This window comes from Schistocerca piceifrons, chromosome 3, assembly GCF_021461385.2.
Source record: "Schistocerca piceifrons isolate TAMUIC-IGC-003096 chromosome 3, iqSchPice1.1, whole genome shotgun sequence".
NCBI classification, from domain to species: Eukaryota; Metazoa; Arthropoda; class Insecta; order Orthoptera; family Acrididae; genus Schistocerca; species Schistocerca piceifrons.
The window spans coordinates 145,255,079-145,277,952 of record NC_060140.1 but is presented as its reverse complement, the minus strand read 5'-3'; the positions used below and the strand labels follow the sequence as shown (position 1 = coordinate 145,277,952).

The following is a 22,874-nucleotide window of genomic DNA, read 5'->3' as shown; positions in this document are numbered from 1 at the left end:
TGCTTTTGTTCATTGCCAACACCTAATTGTTGTGTTCTTTGACCTGCAGAAGGCATTCGCTACCACCTAGTGCCATAACATTGTCTACTCTGAATTAGCATGGCTTCTGGAGCTGCTTACTCATTTTTATCCAGAATTATCCTTTTGATGGTTCTGCATCCAAATGGATTCACACTTCAGCAACTCATGTGTACAGGAAACTGGGATCCCTCAGGAATCAGTTCTGAGCATAACCTTCTCCACCGTTGTAGTCAATGGTGTCGTGACTGTAGTGGGACCCATAGTCTCACTGTCACCGTTTGTTAGTGACCTCTGCCTGTATTACTGCTCTACATCATTGCCCACAGCAGAGCACCAACTTCAAGGGGCCATATGAAGTGTATAGTCTTAGACATAAAAACTGGTTTTCAGCCAACTGCCAGCGAGACTACATTAGAGTCGTTCAGTGAAGGTGGGCAATAAGACCAGCTGCCCCTCAGAATCCTAAGTCTGGCCATGTGAACAAATTGGTAATACTGTAGGATGTGGAAGTGTCTGGAGAAAGTGTTGTCTTCTTGAGTTTGTATATTGCTGTATCAGTTCAAGGCCAAATGTGGCCACTGGCTACCGGACATACACCACCTGCCGCTGCTGTCCAGTCAGGTCACCCAATCGCAGTGAGTATTTATCAACTGTCATTATCTTATTTGAAGTTCTAGTTTTTGTTATCCAGTTATGTGTGGGAGTTTGCGTACTTGAAACTTGGGTACAGTGAAACCCCACTTCTACCCTTTTCAAGGGACTTCGAAAAAACAGTGTAAAATGTGGGAAATAACGTTTTAAGCTGTAAAAGTTATGTATAGGATACACACTTGCATTTTATGTATAATATATGTACATAACAGGCATCAAAAGACTTATCAGGGACTTGCTTCTTACCTCATGAAGATTTATTATATAATAAAAACCGCTGATGTAACTGGAACTGACAACTGTCTGGGAAGTAGGAACGTTTGAATCAATTTAATATTTCATAATCGATGTTTTTGAAAGCCTGCAGCTGTCATTCACTATTTAAATAATGAAATACTGCACTAGTTATGTATTTTTTCATGCTTAGCATGACGCATTTCGAGAATTTTTTCTTGTTGTCAACTGCAAATATGTAATTAAATCTTTTGCCTGGTGTTTTAATATGAGTTATTCTGCATTTCTTGCGCTGTAGTCGTATCGAAACACGTTTTGCTCAGCATGAATAAAGAGTGTAACCGGTACTTTGTTTAAACTAAAAACATTTGAGCAACGCAAAATGAATGACAGTGTCAACTAGCGCTCCAAGTGGCGCTGTAGTCGTATCGAAACACGTTTTGCTCAGCATGAATAAAGAGTGTAAGGCCGGTATTACACTATCAAATTTCTTTGTCAAAGATTTGATCAAAGATGTGATCCAATATTCCGTCCAATATATTTGACAAAGATCTTTGACGTAGCGCTACAAGGGGTATTACACTGTCATCAAATTTTTCGTCAAAGTTCAAGATGGCTGACAACAACTTGTTATTAACCGCAGCAGTTCTATGTACTCCAATTGCATTGTGTGCACATGCGGAAAAGAAGTGGGGGGAGAAAATGGGACCATACATACGAGGTTGACAGTCTTAAAAGTCCTGGGATTACGACTTGATAATAAATTCAGTTGGGAGGAGCACACCACAGAACTGCAGAAACGCCTTAACAAATCTGTATTTGCAATTCGAGTGTTAGCAGACATAGGCAACATAAGAATGAAAAAGCTTGCATACATTCATTCCATAATGTCATATGGGATAATATTTTGGGGTAAATCTTGAAGTCAAACAAAAGTTTTCAAGGTCCAAAAGCGTGTAATACGTATTATTTGTGGAGTAAATTCACGGACCTCCTGCAGAAACCTCTTCAAAGAACTGGGTACTTCAGATTCTTGCATTGGTACTGGGGGAAAATAAGAAAGAAAATGAAACTGTTGGCGGGCCAGAAGTACAGTGAGACTGTCGTTTGGACGTACGAGATTTGCAGCTTAGCTTTTTTTGTTTTGTATTTCATGCCTAGATAACTTCCGTAGAGATATTGTTGCATGTGGATCATTATATGTAATGATTATTACAATACATGCAACGATATGTTTGTACAGTTATCTAGGCATGAGAAACAAACAAAAAAAAACTATAACTCTCGTAGGCCCAAATGACAGAGTCTCACTATACTTCCGGCTCGCAGGTTAACTACTGCCTCTCAGTATATTTACTTCTTAATAAAATTTGTCGTAAATAATATATCACTTTTTCCAACAAACAACTCAGTTCATACATACAATACCAGGAACAAAAATGATCTGCACAAGGACTTAAAAACACTTACTTTAGTTCAAAAAGGGGTCCACTACTCAGGAACACTCATCTTCAATAATTTGCCAGGAAACATAAAAAATTTAGTTAGAAATAAAGATCAGTTTAAAAGGAGCCTGAAAGACTTACTACTGGCCAACTCCTTCTACTCCATTGGCGAAATTTTTAATAGAAACAAATGATGTATTGTATTTATTCATACTATTAGTATTTTTATTTCAGCTTAAAAAAAATCGACATGTTCCACATCCACGAGGATCTCCTCAGCACGGATCTATGGAACGAAAAACTAATCTAATCTGGGTGAAGCCGTGGGTTTTACGAGGACACGATAAAAGCATTCAACAAAACTTGTTACGTGAGCTTACAGTGGAAGACGTCAAGTCGTACATCAATTACTTAAGAATGGATGAGCATACATTTCTGTATGTGCTCAATGAAGTGTATCCTCATATCACAAAGCACAATTTTCACTTAAGAACTGCTATATCTTCAGAAGACAGGCTCACTATAACACTCCGATTCCTTGCTACAGGAGAGGGTTATGTTATGTTAGGTTAGGTTAGGTTAGGTTAGGTCTCCAATCTTCTTAATGTATTTTTGTATTCAGGGTGCCTCACATTGTAAAGCGCCTCATAAGCTTCAGACATCTCTATTAATTCTGTAGTTGTCGGCACACACCAATTGTATTTACCGGCAATGGTTATAAAAACACTACAGACGACAGAACGCTGCAGCGATGCTAGCGCTCCGCGTGGTAACATATCGCATTGCAGTGAACGGAAGACAAGCGATTTCTTTGATCAAATATACGGCCTCGGCCTAGATTTGATCAAATATTGGACGACATTTGTCAAAGATCCCTATTACACTATCAAATATCTTTGACAAAGATATTGGACAAAGAAATTTGATAGTGTAATACCGGCCTAACTGGTACTTTGTTTAAACTAAAAACATTTGAGCAACGCAAAGTGAATGACAGTGTCAACTAGCGCTCCAAGTGGCCATACACCGACACTCGCTAAATATGGTTTTGACAAAGGTGTCACAATGATCACAACAATCATAAAACTGTGTTTACGCAGTAGAGGCAGTTTGGAAATGGTTGTGATTGGTCATGATATCTTCATTCGAACGAACCTATTTACTCACATCAGCCACCATGCCAAGTAGAGTTCGGCAGCAGCAGGAAATATGGCACAAATTGTTCCAACTTCCAGGCGTTTACTGGTTCAAATGCACTGAGTAGAGTGCCCTGGTATCAAGAAACTTAACCACGTAATATTTGTAAACACTACTGGATGGCCAACGTCATTTTTTCCCCACAAACATTTTTTTGTAATGCGTATTTCACGGGAAAATTATAAATATGTTGACGCAAAACCAGGTGCAAATTAACATTGTGGGTATAGGAAATTTGACAGGACCAATAATAAATGTTGTAAATGGCGGGAAAACGTTAGTTCCGGGAATGTAAAAGCGGGGTTGTACTGTATGTTGTTTAAGTGTTGTAAAATAGTCGCAAGTGGAAAAAGGTCTAACATTTGCGAGATATTGTTTGCTTTGGGTTTAATAGAGGGGTGAAGGTAGTGGATGGAGGAAGTGGTTGTGTGCAGGTCACATCAGAAGAGGATTTTCTTGTTTGAAGAAAGATCATTCTGCAATGAATGATTTTTCCACATTCATAAAGTCTTCATGATAGTATGATGTTTTTATTAAATAGGCAAGGTTCAGAAGTTGGGTGTAGGAGTACTACAGTCTCTAATAAAAATCAAGGGGGTGACTACTACTGCATTTTTGCGTGAATATCATCAATTCCCTCATGGAGTACTCCTTTGTGATATTGTTGTTGGAAAAAAAAGGAAGAGGGTACAGGCCCAGTAACTAAATGAACAAGTGCAAAATATAAAAACACACACACAAATTCCAGAATGGTAGCTTCCATCCCCTCCAGTAGTAAGAAATCCAAGCAAAGAACCAGCTCTCATAATCTTAGCTGTTGGCAGGATGTAAAACACCAACCAACCCTCAAAAAAATTAAAGAGAGTTGTTCTCATGAACAGTTGTGTCTGAGAAAGTGCAAACTTGACAAGTTACAGTAAGGTTGTGGCGTGTTGTGTGTTTACACCATGAGCAACCAGCCACGGTTGTGTGCCAGCCCAATAGTACAGTCTGTAGTGGTGCAGACGTCCAGCAACTGCCTGGTGGCACATTTTCAACATTTAAAAACAACAAAAAAGATCATTCTACACTCGCTGACCTTGACAAGTGAAGAGTGAAGTCGTTGAAACTCGTGAGAATTTTTATCTTGTTATGGACACTCTCAACCACTTTTTATGACCCATTACTACGCTGCTCCCAGTCCACAAGTGGGCTGTGGCCCCATGGTTTGGGAATCGGGTTGGGAATCACTGTGTACCACTTCACAAATTGGACGTCATTGACATTCAAGAAATGTTTAAAACAGCTCATTAACTTACACCACTGAATGAAAAATGGTAGGCCATAGTGATCACAAAGGTTCCCACTATAAAGATCAAAGCCAAGCTCCTTGGGAGTTACAAAGTGTGTGAGATGTTCATCTAGGTATCCACACTTAAAGAATGTAAGTAGATTCATATTGGGGTAACAGGTGGATGAGAACGGGTGGGATGTGATGGCATGCAACCAAATGTGAAACAGTCTGTTGTGGAGGTTATCGTGAAACTGGCTATCCTTTGAGCCATAGCTGCAAACTGGGCGATAATATGTGTCACAGGCAGGTAAAAAACAAACATCCAGAGGCTGAATTTGTCCAGTGGTTCCAGGTGATATGAACTGCAATGTTACACAATTTTCAGATGGTATAGTTTGCTCTAAAGGAGTACGGTTTTATACACAGGCGAGGAATCAAGCAAAAGCAAGTTATTTTGACCAGCCATTGGCCAAAAGCACTGCTCAAGCCATAGTTTTAGTTCTCTTTTGCCCATTTCCCACTATTGCTTGCTGTGGCATAAATATTTCCTACTGCTCTTGCAAGATCACGTATACGACAAAGTCAGAGGAGGCAGAGCACCTCTAACTTATCACAGCACAATAAATAACTTCCCAATCAATTAACCATCCAGATTAACAGTCATCATAATTGTATACGAATGTGTTAAGGCACTGATGTTAGATGATTTTGTTACAAATTTCTCGGTACCTCTAATTTCCAGGATTACCTTCATATGCATTTCCTCTTCAAATCCTTATTGTGTGGAGTTGAAAACAAATTCCTTACTGAATGACGAGATAAGTTTGTTTCTTATCTATCTTTTCGGGCAGATACCGCAGTCAGCAGTGCAACAACAACTTGATGCTTTGTTTGAAATTTTGTTATTGTAGGTCTTCCAGTGCTGTACATTGTTTGAAGTTATGCAACCATGCACTGCTTGCCTTGAAATCACTGTAATATATGTCGTGAAGTTTGATTTCAAGTTATGATTTATCTTTCAGCAAAAGAGAGCTATGGATAGTAAGGTGTCTTAGTTATACACACTATTGTGAGATCAAAACAGAACTGCTTCGCTCTTTAGATGTGAAGGCTGGTCCATTGTCACTAACTGAGATTTGTTGGGTGCCCAAAGCTGGCAAAAATTCTCTCAAGATGTTGAATGCTAATAGCAGCAGTGGTGCCACTGCTAGTGTTCAACCAGACAAAGCTAGTGAAGGTGTCAACCATGACAAAGACAAAACAGTTTCTCCCGTGTGTATGAGGCAAGGAACCCAGGTAGTCAGTATAGTGATTGCCTATTAGTTGCCATGTTTTATGGAGCCCTAGGTGATGTCCACACAAGGACTGAAAGAAGTATGTAAATACACCAGGGATTGGGCTCAAGGGTACAAATAACTTGGATACCTCATCCCCCCTGGACTGGAAACAAGGAAAATGGCAAATGCGAAATCCTGGAAAGTCCCTGCAGCTTTCAACTTATCATAAATGGACTGCTGTTCAGGGTCTTGTTGCTGCTGCACTTAGAGATTGGCAAACAGGTACGGAATCTCTGTCAGAACTCCACGTTGCATACTGCGATTTCAGCCACTATCTGATCATCCGCACTTTCAAAAACATGCCACCAGTTACACTGCTGCTTTTCCTACAGCCACCACCATGGCATGAGGACACTGCCTCGAATATGTACGCCACTGCCAATGAGATCCAAGCATCCCCTCTGTGGAGCTCCAGCAGCGGGTCTACTTAAGTTCAAACATTCATACACTGACCCGCTTTGTGTGTTTGCCAGTTGAATAACGTTCACAGACTTTCATAGTGGCCGAGGCTTGTGATCCACTGAATAGTTATTGTAGTGAAATGTGATTGATTCGTAAATCTGTGGTATCTGTACATGTTCCAACATTCGAAGCTACTCGTAGCAACTGATGATGCTGCAACTACAGCTACAAAGTTATATATTATTTTTTACTATTTGATATTAGAATTGGAATAAATTAATATCTGAATTCTCTGTTCGTGAGCAACACCTGTTCCATGCTCCTGTATCCACTAAAGCACCACACAGCATGCAGAGGAAGTTATAACACATGGAAGCTGTCCATAGCCTCAGGCTCGTCACCGACACCATCCACTTGAATCATTCAGCTCAATGCCATTGGCAGTTTGGTTCTGTCTCCATTTAATATGGCAAACTTTGAACTGGAATGCGGAGATCCTTACTGCCCACCGTGTTATTCGCCCCATCATGCATGTCTGACCCAACACCCAGTTCAGGGCTGGGTTGTCGGTTTCCAGGCAAAACCACGATGTTCCAAATGGAATTTGAATTTCTCTAATGCAAACACCACGGCCAACACTTCCAATTTGTACACTGAATATTTGGTTTCAGCTGGTGACAACACCTGTGAAGTGTATGCAAGAGGCCTCCTCTCTGAATAGGGGTGTGGAAATGGATTAATAATTGCTTGAATAATTGGAAAAATTGATTGAAAAGAATAGTTGAAAAAATATTTGAAGGTAACTTATGAATCTGTGCACAATATTGGGTGAACTTTAACTGATGCCAATATCAACAGACATTTAATATCATTACATTCAAGGTCAATAAACGTAATTTTATTACGTACTGTTGCTTCCAGTAGTGTGCGGTACCAATTATTCTCCACAACAATTGAAACTGTCAATCTGTCACACAAAGCACAATATTTTTAATGGAAGTAAACAAAGTTCAATAGACGCCTACCAAGTTTGAATCATTACCTTCACATTAATTCCATTGTGTTTAGTCTTGGGTGTGACAATGCTGATGCAAAATGCTCCTCCAGATACCGCGTGAATTATTCTTTTCTACACCGAACCTCCTGATGAAGGATCTCGGCGGCGAGTGAAATGATGAATAGATATGATTTGAACTTATAACCGTGCGAATAAATATTTCTTTTCTAATAACTTTTTATAATACCTCTAATGATTGATAAAAATACACATTTTTAACAACACTGATGAGGCAGATCCAAGGATATGTGCATACACTACCACTTCCCGAAACAAAAGGGTGAAGGTACATGAATTAATAAATTGAAGAGCGTATTTGTTACTTTGTTTCATACAGACATTTAACAATATATCAAAGCATTATCCTTGCCACAAAACAACTCGTTAATTTACCTTTGGCAGTGTCTTTGGTTTATAGCTCATTCAGTTTACATATAGCTTATATATAAGAAAAGAAAGAAAAATAATACCATTCAATACATCTCTCCAATCTACTCTCTTAATGTGACAGACGCCACACCAGTATTGGAAATACCAGTGTAAACAATGAACAGGCAATTACAATCAGGGATCCCCAATACGGGTGCCATTGTACTGGCAATATCAATGCCTCAAAGGCAGCATGTTGAGATTTACCCCATACGAGTTTTTTCCCTCCCTACATAATTGATTAATAGGAGCCACTATCTGCGAGAAATACAGTATGAACCTTTGAAAGAAATTTACGAAGCATGTAAAATAGGAAGTGGCCGTCTTGTCCTATGGAACCAGAAACAAATGAATGGCCTTTGCACAGGTGTGGTCGTAGTCAACCCCTTTCCAAGATACGGTGTGTCCCAAAAAGGATATTTCGTCCCGGGCCCAAGTTACTTTGGTGGCTTTAACAGTTGGACCCACTTCCCATAGACACCTGAACACCTGCCAGATGTGGACACATTGCTTCACAAAACTGCCACTGTACACGTCTACGTCGTCCAAATAATTATAAACAAACTTGACTACAAGTCCGACAAGACTGCCGCACCAGTGGCCAGCTCAAAGGGAACCTATTAAATGCAAAGAAGCTGTAGCTGGTACAGAATTCTGTTACAGGCGTAGACTCCTCTGCCAAAGGGATTTGATAGTAGGCCTGGTTTAAGTCCAGAACTGTAAAAACTTTGTCCCCCGCAAACCACACAAAGCAGGTGTGTAATTCTGGGAGTGGGACAGACTCAAGCACAATGTTCTGATTTTAATGTTGGTAATCAACTACAGAACTAAACCACTCCCCATGGGGCTTAGGAATACATTTGGTATGTTTTAGGTGGTGATAACCAGTAGGGAGTCAGATGCACTGGGTGCTGTTCCATGAGCTGGATCTGGTGTTTGATTCTATTATTTACTCTCAACATATTACTTAACGCTTCCGGAAAGTCATCCAAAACTCTCATTAATTGGGCAGCTTGATCTCTGGATAAGTGACTAACATCAACTCTTGCTTGCTATGCACTCACTCTACATGCATGCCTTTGTGTCAGTGCCACTGACACAAAACTTAATTCTCCTATGGCCTAAATTTAAAATAAAAATGGCCATCTGCATAATAGACCAAGCACTGGATCAATTGCCTATAATCACCACACAGAAGGAGCTTCACCACCAAATTTTAACAACGAAGAACACAAATGCCCATGAGAAACCCTGTGCACTCAGTTTGAATCGAGCCTGACCAGTGACATTAAAGGGATGGCCATATGCCGCATGACACACTTGACTAATCACACTTAGCTCCAGCAACTTGGCCAATTGTGTGTAACGTTTATATTACACGTGATCCAAAAAGGAGATATTAATCCTGGAATCCAGCAGAGCACATACAGTTTCACTTCCTAACACTGAGCACACATAGGGCAGCCTCCCACCCCACATGGCACAAACCCTACAACAACCTAGCGGGAGCCTTCTTCATAAAGCAGAATGTGCCCCTAGCTTCTGGCATCAGCTTTTCATTCGTATATCTTTAGGTATTGGACTATCTCTGGCAAAATGCCCAGGCTTCCCGCAATGGTCGTGCACAGCCTCAATAACAGGATATGACTTACCAGATTTGACTTCACACATATTATTTACCATGCCCAGGTCATTGCTCAGATTTAGTTCTGTCGCCCCCTCCTCCTTCCCTGCCTCAACACGTCACTCCCTCCCAACCTAGCCCCCCTGTTTATGGTTAGTGTAATTAATATTCTCTATTTCAACCAAAGGCTTGTCTAAATCGACAAAGCACTCTGGCTTTTTCACTAAATGATATCCTGGGCCTGTCCTCTGCTGTTATACATTCCAAGATATTTGTTGCCGCTTGTTCTTTAGAGATCTCAACACACAATGTTAATATGCCGAGAACCACTTCATTAACATAATGAGCCAAAGGCTCATCCTTGCAATGTACCCGGTGTACATGTAGGTCTTCCAAATCCTTCTTTTGCACAATGTATTCCACCATTCAATGCTTCTGCATTTATCCTAACCAAATGGGCTACTGCCAAGAGATACATAAGTTGTAAGAGTACCCAATAATCATCCTGTAATACGTTAGGGTGTTCATGTAACCTAACCGCAGTCACAACAATTCAGTTAACTGATCGGTACTATCTACTGGTGAACAGCCATCATTGGGTTGGGCAACATACCGAATGGCCTGCTGATTTTTTGTTCATGTCAGCCCTCACTAATATGAACTTCAACAACCTGTTCCAATTTAGAAATCATATTTGCTGTTGTAAGGCCACAGCCTCATCCTGCAACCTCTGTACTTCGGACAAAACTGAGGGATGCCTACTAATACTACATATGTCATGAATTGTATTAGTCAGGTGGTCCAAAAGGGCACACACTTAGGAAATCTGTCTTTGAGATGGGGAGTCAATTTTAAAACCTGATAAATCGTCCTGAAGGTCACTCAATAAACTTTTACAGAATTCAACAATTTCCCTCATCTTATCCACTGTCTCGGCAGAGGTGTTTGCTAGGGCAGTCAAGGAAGCATGCAGGCATTGACAAAGTTCCACTATGTTGCCCTTCATGTTTTGTTTACAAAAGCATAGCTTGTATTGCAGGCACAGTTTTCTAAGACTTACCACACCTATGACCTTCGTGACTGCGGGGAGTTTTAACACAACAATAACACAAATAGAATAAATATACTGATGGCTATGCTATCACCAGTGTGTAGTTTGTATCCTTACGCCCACACCATGCTCTGTTACCATTTATAGATAACAGCAGGGCACAGGGCTGCTGGAGTGTAATGGCCGAACCTATCTTTGAATACGATATAACAATATTCTTTATTCTTATTATCTTTATTTTATATTCTGTAACAATATTCTTTATTTACCAGTGTTGGACACTGGTAACAAATAGACATCTCTATTACAATAGCTGGCCCTTAGCATATAAAATTTAAAAAAGAAAAAAATACAGTGAATAACACTTGGGATCAGGAGACGTACATATATGCCTCAGTTCAAAACAAGTTAGCTTAGCAATCGTTACAAGACATTTTAAATGCAAAGTGGTAGTGGGGGGTATTTCAAGTAGAATGATATTTCAAACTAAATTTAGAACAGTTTCCAATTTCATAAATCATATGCAAAAGGAGTGTCAAAGACTCAACCAGTACCCTTGAAAAGGGGAACTTGAAGCAAAACACAATTCCCCAAAAATTAAATTGACCAAAATTACTGCAAGGAAAATCTTTTACTCAACAGGTTAATTTATCACACCTCTGGCCAGTTGGTCCCAGTAGAATCAGAATTCTTTAATCTTAACTTAAAATAGTATGACTAACAAACTATAATTTAAAGAGAAAGTACTTTTTTGAGAACATACAATACATCAGTTATTGTGCCATTCCACTACAGCACCATTCAGAGAGCGTGGCTCAGCTGACTGCACTGGTCGGCGCCAATGCCCGAGACAGTGCTAAAAATGACACAGACAGAATAAGTCCCAATCTACAACATATAAAAAGCAATAAATTTACAGCCAAATGTGATGGTACTTGCCAAGCCCCCAAGCTTTAGGAAGCATCATTATAAAATACAACAACTTCCTATTAATTAACAAGTGAAAGCCAGGAATTTTTTAAAAATAAATCTCGACACTGGCAGATGTTGCAGTTCATATGACCAGCATAAATCTATCTTTAAACTGCAATCCAGGAAAGTGAAAATCAATGAAACTACTACTCTGGCTTTCTTACACAGCTGCAATCAAAGCAGGCCATGAATCAATACTTGCTTAAATAAGACAATACATGGAAGCACTAGGTAATAAAAAAATAGACCAGCCTAAGCAACTACCAATTTTCTATAAGGTGAACCAGATAACCTTGTAATCCTACAGTAATTATAATGGCTCACCCGAATTAAAACAGGTTAAGAATAATGATAGTTACTGGGCTTGCTGTGGCTTCACACTAGGACACCGTAAATAGTACATGCCTTTCAGAATGATTGCCAAACCACTTCAAAGGCTCAACCGTTAGCAGTAGCCTCATAAATAGGCACAACCAACAGGTTATGCTGAGCCAGAACAATAATGCAGTGCAATCAAAGCACTGTATGGTTTCTAACAAGAAATGGGCTGACAAGAACTTATTAGTTTGGGGGACAGTACTTACAGCAGCAAGAAACTCACCCGCAAAAAAAGGATGCAGTTGTCAGCAAGAGTGAGAAGACTGAAGACTGTGCGATGCAACGGGACAGGACACGGCTGCACCCAGGCATAAACTGCTCACAGACAGCAAGGGCTTACATTGTGGACACTGCCAGCCCCAGTTCAACTGAGCCAAGACCTCGCACCATGCAGTCCAACTCAGCTGTGGCTCTCAGATGGCTTGCCACTCTTCGGCATGTTTGTGCTTGGCTACTATGGGTCCCCAGGCTTTGCAGCATCTTTCCCCTTCCATGCTGCACATGTGTCCTATTGCTATTCTTTTTCCCCCCTTGGGGAACATTTCTGAAATGTGCTCTGCATATTCAATCAGCGATATCAGAACAGTCTCTCCACTGTCTTTCTTTCCTCCTCTTGTTTTTTTCTTTCTTCTTCTCCTATCCTTCCTCTGCTTCAGCGTTTGAAGAAGTTCCTCTTCTTCTTCTTCTTCTTCCGTGTGCACTCCTGAAGGCCAACCCACCTTCAGACGAACAACAGGTGACTGGGTAATGTGTAATTCCCAGCCCCAGGTTGACAGGTAGGGTTTGCACAAAAAACCCCTGGTCAAGGTCAACCCAGGGAGGGGTGATTGCATGAGCTGCTACCTTCCTAAATTGCTGATTGGTCTATCTGTCAGGTGCTCAGGAGGTGTGACCTGAGATGTGAACAATCACCTAAGCCCCGAGTTGGAAGGAGTGTGCCATTGGAGATGCTGGCAATTTTGAGGGATTTTCTTGCATTGAGCCAATCATCTTTTTCCACCGTCAACGTCTACCAAGTGTAAACAGAATGAGGTTAATGATTCAGAGACCTCTAGCTTCACCACGGTTCCTCGTAGTTTCGTGTACTGATGATGCTCAGTCATTTGCTACGGTCAATCGTTTATTATTCAGAAAGGTGTTGATGGAGTTGCTGGCCCTGTGAAATCCTGCTCTCATTTATAAAATGGGACTTTGCTTTAGGGGACTACTTTGATTCTCAAGCACACCACCTGCTGGCACCTTAGTGCACCCACTGCTATAGTGTGTGTGTTGAGGTCCATTGAATGCTGAATTCTTCCCGTGGTGTTATTTACACTAGACTGCTCGATAGTCTGACTGAGGCAGAAATCCAAACGTACTACTCTGATCAGGGTGTCATTACAGTCCATCGGGTAATGAAAAAAGCAGATGCAGCCTTAGTGCCCACACACACTCTTTTTCTCACTTTTGATACAGTGGTGCTTCCCTCAAAGATCAAAGGGGGCTTTGAAGTTATCACAGTACGACTGTACATTCCAAACTCAATGCACTGCTACCAGTGGCATCATTACAACCACACTCGAGAGGCCTGTTGACATCCAGTCGTACATGTAACCTGTGGTAGGGATGCTCACAAGGGCTATTGTCTGCCTCCTCCTCCCCTCTCTCTCAACTGCAATGGCAACCATGTCACCACCTCCTGAGATTGTCCCGTGTATTTTGATGAGTGGGCTGTCCAGTAGGTCCGGGCGAAGGAAAAAGTGCTTTACCCGATCGCTTCGAAGTTGTTGGCCAGCTGGAAACCCTGCATTCTACCATCTGGCACCTATAGTACTGTTCTTGCTACATCTTGTTTCATGAAGGACTTAGTCATGCAGACATGTGACCTCAAATTTAGCACTGCTGTTGTGGAATCGTTCAGCGTCATGGTAGCGTCACAGTCTCTCCTCCAGCTATGCAACAAGCCATGAAAATTTCACCTCATGGGGTGAAGTCACTTGCTACACAACCAGCAGGCCAGCAAGGACAGAAGGAATACTCTCGCAAAGTTCCTAAGTCCCTCCAGCCAACAAACAACTGAGTCTTCCTCTGCCAATCGGAAATTCTCCAAGAAGTCAAATAAAGGGGGAAAGTCTTCTCCTTTACCAACAAGGAGATCCTCTTCAGTGGTGTTGCCACATGATACCCTCACTCGCCCAAAATCTGTCACTGGTGTCACCTGACTACCTGGCTCCACGCCGTTGCAGTTTGCATTTTCCTTCCTCACATGACCTTTTCCCTTTGTACCATTTACATCCCTACATCTTCGATATTGCCAGGGTAGACTTTTTCCAGGTTATTGGACTGCTTCCCCACACTTTTCTGCTGCTTAATGCGCACCATCCCTGGAACCTGTCAGAGAGGTGTCCTCTTGGCTGACCTCAGTCAACTTAACCTCATCTGTCTTAACACTGGAGCACCCATGCTCCTTTCAGACTCCACGCACACCTATTCCTATCTGGACCTATTCTTCTGCACTGCCCAGATTGCCCATCGCCTTGTGGTCCATTCTCTCTGACACGTACTCGAGCGACCATTTCACGTGTGCTATCCATTTGCTGGCTCCTACCCCACCTATGTGTACACCCAAATGGCAGCTTTCTAAGGCCGACTGGAGGCTTTACTCCTCACTGGTGACCTTCCATGAACAACATTTCCCCAGTTGTGATGACCAGGTAGAAGATCTTACAAACGTCATCCTTACAGCTGCAGAGCGTTCCATTCCTCGCAATTCCTCTTTACCACATCTTCTCCCGGTCAGTTGGTGGAGTGAGGTGTGCCACGATGCAATTCGTGCACTCAGAAGTGCTCTTCACGTTTTTAACCATCATCCTATGATGGCAAACTGCATTCATTATAAACAGCTGTGTACACATTGTTATTGCATTCCTTGGCATAGCAAAAAAGCTAGCTGGATCTCATTTACTAATTGTTTTAAAAGTACCCATTCCTCTTCCATTGTGTGGGCCAACTTCAGACTGCTCTCTAGGACCAAGGTCCATTCTTCAATTTCTGGCCTGACCATAGCAGACAATATCATTGTGGACCCTATTGCTGTCTCCAACACCTTGGGCTGCCATTTTGCGGACATTTCAGGCTCCTCGCACTATCGCCCTGCCATCCTCCATCAGAAATGAGCGGAGAAGGCTCGGGCGATACCCTTGTCTTCTCAGAATAGTGAGTGCTACAATACTGCCTTTACGATGAGGGAGCTAGATAATGCTCTCACTTCATCTCGAACCTCTGCCCCAGAGCAAGATGATGATCACATTCAGATGTTGCAGCACCTTTCTGTTGCAGGCAAGCAGTTTCTCCTTCATGCAGGCAACTGCATCTGGGTAGAGGGTGCCTTTTACTCTAGCCCATTTTATAGTCTGTATGCAGAAGCTGCCGAACTGCCACTGTCCTACTGCTGTGAACTCCTCCTCAGCACATAGGCCTTTTGTTTGCCATGAGTGGCCACCCATCCTGTACCACCTCCTTCGATGACTCATTTGACCGCCAGTATTGGGCGCGTCCCTCTTCTGTTACCTCCTGGAGTTTGCTTTCGGCTCTTGCTCCTTCAGCTTAACCTCACGCTCCCTGCCACTTTCCCGATAGGTGTAAACCCTTCACCACCTTTCCTTTGTGCAGTGGGCCGTGTTCACCTAGGACTTCATTCGTTTCGTAAGGTCTCTACTCCAGCCTCGCTCTTATCACCTTCAGTTTCACATTCTTCGTAAGGAACTTCACGATAGTATCTTTGTGTACACTAATAGCTCTTGGACTGTCCGTAGTGTTGGGTGTGCCTTCGTCATTGGCACCGACTTTTATCGGTATCAGTTTCCAGAACACTGCCCAGTATTTACTGCAGAGCTCCTCGCATTGTATCAGGCCACACAATACATCTGGCGACACAGGCTTTTCAATTGCGTCATCCGTTCTGACACTCTGTCTTTCAAAGCCTCTGTGTGCTGTACACTGTCCGTTCCTTAGTGCGAGTCCAGGAAAACTGTCACTTGCTTATTCTTGATGGAGCCACTATAATGTAATGTGGGTTCTTGGCCTCGTTGGTGTGACAGGAAATGAGGCCATTGACGCAGCTGCCAAGGCTGCAATCCTTGTACCTCAACCCGCTAGTTCTTACAATGCCTTTGATGAACTCTGTTGCCATCTGGCATCACCAATGACCCTCCCGTCAAGGGAACAAGCTCCTGGTTATTAAGCCTTTCCCAGCAGCTTGGACGACCTCCTCTCAGCCCTCTTGCCGTGAGGAGATCATTTTAGCCAGGTTGCGTATCGGGCACTGTCTTTTTAGCCATTGCCATTTGTTAAGTGGTGCTTCCCCCATTGCTTTGTACCCATTTCCCTCAACCTGTAATTGTGCACCATTTGCTGATGGGAAGTTCTTTTTTTTAACCACTTATGTCCACGTTTGTGTTTGCCATCTGAGTTACTGGCCGTTTTCGTGTATGACACGTGGGCTGTCGACCTCATTTTACTTTTTATCTGTCATAGCAATATGACAAAGGAAATTAAACTTTAGTTCAGGACCTCTGTTTCTCTATGGTATATTTTATAGACCTTTTTCCTGATTTCAGCTGTCTTCTCTTTCATTGATTGGGATTAATGTATAGTCGTTTTTAACTCCTCTATTTGTCTTCGTTTCCATTTTCTACAGTTATGGCATGGGCATTTATGACTAGTTATTTTTGCTCCCAAAAACAAAACAAAAGAAACAAAACTCAGCTGTGTCGCCCTCTGCATCACATCGAGCCAACAGTGACCCTGCCTTGCTGAAGTGCTGGCTGCCATCCCCAGCCACATTCGCGTCACCACTTGGCACACGGGCATACTGCCCTCACCCAGTCGTACATGTAACTCTCTCTTTCACCTTTTTGGAAACATCCCCCAGGCTGTGGCTAAGCCATGTCTCCGCTATATCCTTTCTTTCAGGAGTGCTAGTTCTGCAAGGTTCGCAGGAGAGCTTCTGTAAAGTTTGGAAGGTAGGAGACGAGATACTGGCAGAAGTGAAGCTGTGAGTACCGGGCGTGAGTCGTGTTTCGGTAGCTCAGATGGTAGAGCACTTGCGCACGAAAGGCAAAGGTTCCGAGTTCGAGTCTCGGTCGGGCACACAGTTTTAATCTGCCAGGAAGTTTCAAGCTCTATTTTAATAAATCCTAAAGTATCTGTAACACAAATGTGTCTTTGTCAGCACTTTCGGCTTTGAAATGATTTATATTTACTTGCGGTCTTGTATCACATGCAAGTATTATGGAAATGTGGCAATTTCGTAAATAAAATTGTATGTTCACAGTAACGAAAAATTATGTTGGCAGAAGTGGAAAGAGGCATTATCATTACCAAGAGGCATTGCAGTGCCATAAGTTTTTTGCCATTGCACTTTAAGCTACTGGAAGTAGTGAGATGACGTTTGATGGAGAAGTATTCTTAAGATTTACTTATCGATTTTCAATCTGGCTACTTGTAGTTTTGTCGCAGAGATGCTAAACATGTGGCCTTCAGGGAGATTGGAATGACAAGCAGAAGCAGCCTTCACTTTACAGGTGACCACGTTACCTCAGAACTAGTGAACAGATGTGTATTCGACTCTCAGTTATTGCCCCTGTGTTGGCTAGGACAGATAAATTGCAATGTGAATGACAGGATTATTTGCTGTTTCCACCTAGACTGACTTTACTGTAACCAAAACGATTAATTGATAACCTTATGTCACACCTAAAGTGAATGGAAATGTTGGGAAAAATCAACGGAATTTAGCAGAGTAATTCTTTATTAACCAGGAAGTAACTCATCAGTCAGAGTTGCCAAACACATTCTACTTTGTTGCCAAGATTTAATTATATTACCAGCAGGAAGAATACCAGCTGGAGTGTTCCTGGAGTGGGTTCAGAAGTTACTACAACTTGCATCACAAAGATACGGCTGCACGATTGGCAAAATACCAAAAGTATATCTTGCTGAGTTTTATTCCCATTACTGTAACTAGGTTTAGGGACTAGAATGTAGATACTAAAATAATACTCAGTGTGAGACCAGAGTTTATCCTGGCATTTACAGTGTTCAAATAACATATGGAAATGCAGCCAGGTGACATTGTTGACAACCACTGATATTATGACAGGAGCACACCTTGCTATTTTCAAGGCAAAACTGCAGGATGTGCTCCTGTTGAAATATCGGCAGTTGTTCCCATAAGTTATCTTGTGACCTCCCCCCTCCTCCTTTCTCTCTCTCTCTTGCTCCGTCGTCGTTGTTTTCTTCTTTTCTCTTCGGCTGTCCAAACCCGCTTCCTTCGTTGTACCACGGCTATATCTCAGGGTTTTCAACAAAAGGGAGGGAGAAGCGGGCATATATGTGGTTGATCACGATGATGTAGTGCAGTGTGAGAGTTTCACCCTTATCTCCGTTTTGGGAAGATTGATGACTAAAGTTGAAACATTTCTCTAAAAAGGTAAGTGCTCTCTTTCTTCAAAAGGTGAAAATTGTAGTGTAGACTATAATTTTTATTTATCTACTAAATTGAAGGAATACGACACAGTTAATAAAGTTCCAACTTCGGATGAAGTTTATTGATCCCAAGGAGCTGAAACAAAACTTATCCGTTCCAAATTTCATTCTCAACGAGAATAGTCAGTTTTCTGGTGTGCATGTAGTGGTCACCAATGATTGAAAAAATCGTTCTCGTAATTCCATTACAATCTGTTTATTGGTTTCTAACCAACATATCGATCAATCGACTATTCTGTGATTAATATATGTCATATTCAAACAGTAAATATATGTCGTATTCAAACAAATCAAACCCCATTCACTGTAAGCACCAAGAACAATTACTATAACCTCCAATAATTCTTTAATAATTATTACAAAGTTAATGTCAAGAAATTACAAGGAGTATCAATAGCTTACCGCATATCTCAAACTTTGCGCCGTTATTTCAAAAGTCCGCGCTTGATCTGTTTATAACAAAGTTTGGTCGTGGCTCTCTAGAATGTTTTCCAAAACAACTACGGATCACGGATTGTCAGTTTTACGTGAATTCTTTAAAATTAAAGAGGACTCGCACTCGACTGCAACTTGTCTGCGCACTTGAGCAACTCAGATGTTGTTATCTTTATCAACAAAAAAAAAAAAGACATGCATAACGCAGCATTGTGATCTGCTATGTCAAAAAAGAAAAGAAAAGAAAAAGCCCTCATTCTTATACAGTGTCAATTGCTCAGCAAAGATTGCACTACAAAAAAATCTCAACTTGAGATGACGTCAGGCGTTACTACCTGTTTTGACTCTCCTACTCTCACGTGACACAAAGTATATCTGACTTTAATGGACATCCCAACGAAATTATTGCTTAAAGATTCCGTGGGCTACTCGGACGAATACCCATGTAATGCTACAATCTGAATAATGCTCAAATGCACCAACTGCAGAAAATCAATCAATCAAGTTAAACAACAAAATAAATGCAAAGAAAACGGGAACAACTTGAACAAAACTTTCTGTGCAGCATCATATAATATTCACACCATGAGACATGAAGAACATGTTGGCTTTTTGGAACACGTATTGCAGAATGTCAAGTAGGACATACTCGGAATCAGTAAGAAGAGGCTCAAAGCTGAAGTGATTACTATCTGCAAGTCTGAGCATCTCCTGTTTCAAAGTAACTCACATGCAAATTTGCTTATTGGGCATAGCTTTGCCGATTCACAACAGGAGGAAATTTGCTGTCACCAAGATCACGTCCATTTCAGACAGACTGATCTACATCAACCTTGAGTTGAATGCTGAGATTAGCCTTCAAATCATTTGCGCCTACATTCCTATTTCCAACTCAACCTATGAAGAAATAGAACAGTTCTATGACGATCTGACAACAGCAAAAAATTCAGAAACTGACACATTTTTCTTAATACTTGGTGATTTTACTATCAAGATAGGAGTGAAGACCACAGATCATCATCCCTTCATTGGGAATTTTGGACTTTCTAAGCAAACCCAGATAGGACATATTTTGTTAACAAAGAATGTTACTGAAGAAATTTTACAAGAAAAATCCGAAAAAGAGGTGATCTTAGAGAATCCCTGGCAGCAAGGTTAAGAATGAAGGTGATTACATCCTCTTATTCAATAAGCAAATTTACTCAGATATGCCTGTCATAAATCTCTTCAAGAGAGGTAGTGACCATATGCCAGTTAGGCCAGGATTTATATTAACACTCATCTCGAGAGAAACCATATGATGGACAGGAAGAGCTGACCAACAATAAATAGTTGAAAGAGAAAAGAAATGAGATTAACAAGAAACTACTAACAGAAAAGTTAAGAGGAATAGATCTGAACGAAAGACAGAAATTACCGGCAGTATTTGAACAGCAGTAATGAAAGCCAGTGCTCTGTAAAAACAGAAAAATCAGAGATTCAACCTCGAAACGAAATAAAGGCGAAACACCGACAGAAACACGTCCAAATATGGAGACCTCTACAAAAACATAAAGGATGTCATCAGAAGAGATCGCTGAAATGAAAGGCTGATCGAGGAGAACATCAAAATCAAAGTCTTTACTGAAAGAGACAAGATTATAAAAACTATTCAGGACTTCCATTGGAAGCCATACAGTCACTCACTGTAAAGCCAAAACTTGCATAAAAATGAGAAATGGTAAATACTTGTTGTTGTTGTGGTCTTCAGTCCTGAGACTGGTTTGATGCAGCTCTCCATGCTATTCTATCCTGTGCAAGCTTCTTCATCTCCCAGTACCTACTGCAACCTACATCCTTCTGAATCTGCTTAGTGTATTCATCTCTTGGTCTCCCCCTACGATTTTTACCCTCCACGCTGCCCTCCAATACTAAATTGGTGATCCCTTGATGCCTCAGAACATGTCCTACCAACCGATCCCTTCTTCTGGTCAAGTTGTGCCTCAAACTCCTCGTCTCCCCAATCCTATTCAGTACCTCCTCATTAGTTATGTGATCTACCCATCTAATCTTCAGCATTCTTCTGTAGCACCACATTTCGAAAGCTTCTATTCTCTTCTTGTCCAAACTATTTACCGTCCATGTTTCACTTCCATACATGGCTACGCTCCATACAAATACTTTCAGAAACGACTTCCTGACACTTAAATCAATACTCGATGTTAACAAATTTCTCTTCTTCAGAAACGCTTTCCTTGCCATTGCCAGTCTACATTTTATATCCTCTCTACTTCGACCATCATCAGTTATTTTGCTCCCCAAATAGCAAAACTCCTTTACTACTTTAAGTGCCTCATTTCCTAATCTAATACCCTCAGCATCACCCGACTTAATTCGACTACATTCCATTATCCTCGTTTTGCCTTTGTTGATGTTCATCTTATATCCTCCCTTAAAGACACCATCCATTCCGTTCAACTGCTCTACCAAGTCCTTTGCTGTCTCTGACAGAATTACAATGTCATCGGCGAACCTCAAAGTTTTTATTTCTTCTCCATGGATTTTAATACCTACTCCGAATTTTTCTTTTGTTTCCTTTACTGCTTGCTCAATATACAGATTGAATAACATCGGGGAGAGGCTACAACCCTGTCTTACTCCCTTCCCAACCACTGCTTCCCTTTCATGTCCCTTGACTCTTATAACTGCCACCTGGTTTCTGTACAAATTGTAAATAGCCTTTCGCTCCCTGTATTTTACCCCTGCCACCTTTAGAATTTGAAAGAGAGTATTCCAGTCAACATTGTCAAAAGCTTTCTCTAAGTCTACAAATGCTAGAAACGTAGGTTTGCCTTTCCTTAATCTTTCTTCTAAGATAAGTCGTAAGGTCAGTATTGCCTCACGTGTTCCAGTATTTCTACGGAATCCAAACTGATCTTCCCCGAGGTCGGCTTCTACTAGTTTTTCCATTCGTCTGTAAAGAATTCGTGTTAGTATTTTGCAGCTGTGGCTTATTAAACTGATTGTTCGGTAATTCTCACATCTGTCAACACCTGCTTTCTTTGGGATTAGAATTATTATATTCTTCTTGAAGTCTGAGGGTATTTCGCCTGTTGCATAGATCTTGCTCACCAGATGGTAGAATTTTGTCAGGACTGGCTCTCCCAAGGCCGTCAGTAGTTCCAATGGAATGTTGTCTACTCCGGGGGCCTTGTTTCGACTCAGGTCTTTCAGTGCTCTGTCAAACTCTTCACGCAGTATCATATCTCCCATTTCATCTTCACCTACATCCTCTTCCATTTCCATAATATTGTCCTCAAGTACATCGCCCTTGTATAGACCCTCTATATACTCCTTCCACCTTTCTGCTTTCCCTTCTTTGCTTAGAACTGGGTTTCCATCAGAGCTCTTGATGTTCATACAAGTGGTTCTCTTATCTCCAAAGGTCTCTTTAATTTTCCTGTAGGCAGTATCTATCTTACCCCTAGTGAGATAAGCCTCTACATCCTTACATTTGTCATCTAGCCATCCCTGCTTAGCCATTTTGCACTTCCTGTCGATCTCATTTTTGAGACGTTTGTATTCGTTTTTGCCTGCTTCATTTACTGAATTTTTATATTTTCTCCTTTCATCAATTAAATTCAATATTTCTTCTGTTACCCAAGGATTTCTACTAGCCCTCGTCTTTTTACCTGCTTGATCCTTTGCTACCTTCACTACTTCATCCCTCAAAGCTACCCATTCTTCTTCTACTGTATTTCTTTCCCCCAATCCTGTCAATTGTTCCCTTATGCTCTCCCTGAAACTCTGTACAACCTCTGGTTCTTTCAATTTATCCAGGTCCCATCTCCTTAAATTCCC

At 41.3% G+C, this 22,874-nt stretch overlaps 1 protein-coding gene across 3 annotated transcripts in view; it reads left to right on the top strand.

Moving 5' to 3' along the window:
* LOC124787664 overlaps window positions 1-22,874 on the top strand; it is a 124,902-nt gene that overhangs the window by 18,198 nt on the left and 83,830 nt on the right. The window contains exon 1 of one of the 3 annotated variants that reach the window (XM_047254474.1): window positions 455-656. The exons of the other annotated variants lie outside the window; for them this stretch is intronic. The gene's annotated coding sequence lies outside the window, so the exon portion shown is untranslated. Of the gene's footprint in view, window positions 1-454; window positions 657-22,874 lie in introns of those variants that run through there. 3 annotated transcript variants of the gene reach the window in all.